General features: G+C 35.0%; 1 pseudogene; it reads left to right on the top strand.

The window, feature by feature from the left end:
- Positions 1 to 221: 221 nt before the first annotated feature.
- Positions 222 to 1,525, top strand: LOC100596092 (annotated as a pseudogene).
- Positions 1,526 to 3,575: the final 2,050 nt, after the last annotated feature.

Genomic DNA, 3,575 nt, shown 5'->3' with positions numbered 1-3,575 from the left:
ATTAATGTCTTATTAAGCTATTACTAATAGCTTAATTTCTAATTAATAATTGATCCAAAATAAAAAAGTTTGTTTAAAGTTATAACAGCAACAATATAGCAGATGATTATAGCATATGGATAAGTAGAATGAATGATAGCAGTGCCATAAGGAAAGGGAAAAGAGAATTGGAAATTCTCTATTACAAAGCAGCTGGAGGCACACAGCAGGAGCGGACAGGGTCAGACTTAGGAATGGTGGCCTTCATGTTCTATAGCTGACAATTAGCTGCTGCTGTTCACAGCCATCAGTCCCAGACTAGACCATAGTACAGTCTACTGCCCAGGTTCTGGGAATTTCTGAACTGTTTAATAACCAATAACTCCAAGTACAGCAGCAACAGCAAAAGAATCTCTCACTACATGAATATATGAATATGAAATTGTTGCAAGAAGCTGGTGTCTCCCTTCCAAAGGATATGTGGCAAAGTCACCAGATGAAGCTGACGCAATTGTCAAAAAATTAGGTTCTAAAGATGTGATAATGGCACAGAATTTTGCTTGCGGTAGAGAAAAAGGAACATTTGAAAGCAGTCCCAAAAGAGGAGTGAAGATAGTTTTCTATCAAGAAGCAAAAGCTGTTTCCCCTCAAATTATTGGGAAAAAGTTGTTTACCAAGTAAACAGGAGAAAAGGACAAAATATGCAATCAAGTATTGATCTGTGAGCAAAAATATCCCAGAGAGAATACTACTTCCCAGTAACAATGGAAAGGTCATTTCAAGGTCTAGTATAAATAGGAAGTTTGCAAGGTGATGTCAACACTGAAGATGTTTCTGCTGAGACTCCTGATGTAATAAAGAAGCTATTGATGTCGTAGAAGGCATCTAAAAGGAACAAGCTCTCCAGCTTGCATAGAATATAAGATTTCCATCTACTATTGTGGATTCTGTGGCAGAAAACATGGTCAAGCTTTACAACCTTTTTCTGAACTACAACACAACCATGATAAAAATAAGCCCAACGGTATAAGATTCAGATGGAGTTCTGCTATGTTTGGACACAAAGATCAATTTTGATTCTAATTCAGTCTATTGCCAGAAGATCTTTGATCTACAGGACTGGACTCAGGAAGATGAAAGGAACAAAGATGAAGCTAAGCCACATCTCAATAACATTGGCCTCAGTGGAAAAACAGGCTGTCTAGTAAACGGTGCTGGTTTGGCTATAACCACAATAGATATAAGAAAACTTCATAAAGAGACTCCAACCAGCTTCCTTGTTGTTCATGGCAGTGCTATATTTCCATCAAGTAACAGAATCATTTATGCTTATCACTTCAGATAAAAAGAGGTACTGGCTATTCTGGTCAACATTTTTGGAGGAATCACTTGATGTTATGTTATTACATAGGGTATAGTTCTGGCTGTGAAAGATTTTGAAATTAAAATACCTGTTGTGGTACATTTACAAGATTCACTAGTTAATGATGCTAAGGCACTACTAGCAGAAAAGCTACTAGAATGGCTTCAAAGCTTTCTGAAATAGTGACCTTAGTCAAGCAAACTCTTGTATATATATAATGTAAGTTGCCAACATGATCTTAAAAAGCCAGTGAATGGCTGAAAATGTTAATTTTGCTATAATCATTGAAAATACTATGTTCTGTATTATTGTTCTTTTTCTTTTCAGTGTGTGAAGATCGTAATTGTGATCTAGGCACACAAACTTTTAGAAGCATTTGGTGTGCATTTCATTCTGCTATTCAGGATGGACTATTTATATAAAGAACATATAATGCAGGTGTCTAGTTTTGTTTTGTTTTGTTTTATCAGTCAGTCTTTCTCACTTCTACAGAATATCACTTGCAATGTGCCTGTTTATATTGTTGGATATAAAGTTCTACATTGACAAGAGTCCTACAAACAAAATAAATATGAAGAAAAATAACAAAATTGTTGGACTACGCTTTTAAAAAGAGGTAAAATTTATAGGTTAAGAGATAAAATAGAATAATAAAAAATGCTCAATTAAAATTAAAAGGGCAGAAGAGAAATAAAAAAAGTAAACAAAACAGTTAAAAACATGGTAGATATTAAGCCGACTATATCAATAATTACTTTAACTGTGAATGGTCTAAATACACCAATTAAAAGACAGACTTTCAGAGTAAATGAAATATACAAGATACACCTGTACATTCTACAGGAAACCCACTTTCAATACAAATACTCAGATAGGTTAAAGATATGGAGAAAGATATACTATGCTAACACTAATCAAAAAAATAAAAAGAAAGAAAAGAGGAATAACTATTGTATTAGGATTCTCTAGAATAACAAAACTAATAAGATAGATGTATATATAAGGGCGAGTTTATTAAGGAGTATTAACTCACATGATCACAAGGTCCCACAACAGTTCATCTGCAAGCTGATGAGCAAGGAAGCCAGTCTAAGCCCCAAAGCTGAAGAACCTGGAGTCCACATTCAAAGGCAGCAAGCATCCAGCACAGGAAAAAGATGTAGGCTGGGAGGCTAAGCCTGTCTAATCTCTCCACATCCTTCCACTTACTTTTTATTCTGGCAGCTGATTAGATGGTGCCCACCTAGATTGAGGGTGGGTCTGCCTCTCCCAGTCCACTGACTCAAATGTTAATCTCCTTTGGTAACACCCTCACAGACACACCCAGGATCAATACTTTGCATCCTTCTATCCAATCAAGCTGACACTCAGTATTAACCATCACAACTATGTTAATTTCAGACAAAGCAGACTACAGAACAAATAAAATTTTCAGGAACAAATAAGGGCATTGCATAAGAATAAAGTATTCAGCTCTACAAGAAAACAATCTTTAACTTGTATGCAATGAAGAAGAGATTATCAAAGTAAGTGAAGTAAAAAAATGGAAAGAACTACCATTAAACTACCATTGACACTCTTCACAGAATTAGAAAAAAACTACCTTAAAATTTATATGGAATCAAAAAAGAGCCCATATAGCCAAGACAATCCTAAGAAAAAAGAACAAAGCTGGAGGCATCATGCTACCAGACTTCAAACTATACTACAAGGCTACAGTAACCAAAACAGCATGGTACTGGTATAAAAACAGACACAGACCAATGAAACAGAATAGAGAACTCAGAAATAAGACCACACATCTACAATCATCTGATCTTCAACAAACCTCACAAAAATAAGCAACAGGGAAATGATTCCACATTTAATAAATGGTGCTGGGAGACCTGGCTACCCATATACAGAAAATTGAAACTGGAAACCCTCATTAAACCTTATACAAAAATTAACTCAAGATGAATTAACAACTTAAATGTAAAAACTAAAACTATAAAAACTCTAGAAGAAAATCTAGGTAATACCATTCAGGACATAGGCACAGGCAAAGATTTGAGGGCAAAAGCATTAAAAGCAATTGCAATAAAAGCAAAAAATGACAAACGGGATCATATTAAACTAAAGAGCTTCTGCACAGCAAAAGAAACTATCTTAATCAGAGTGAACAAGCAACCTCCTAAAGGATGGGAGAAAATTTTTGCAATCTATCCATCTGACAAAGTTCTAATATCCAGAA

Source organism: Nomascus leucogenys, chromosome 14 (genome assembly GCF_006542625.1).
Source record: "Nomascus leucogenys isolate Asia chromosome 14, Asia_NLE_v1, whole genome shotgun sequence".
NCBI classification, from domain to species: Eukaryota; Metazoa; Chordata; class Mammalia; order Primates; family Hylobatidae; genus Nomascus; species Nomascus leucogenys.
The sequence above is the reverse complement of the archived record's forward strand: the minus strand, read 5'-3'. Positions and strand labels throughout refer to the sequence as shown.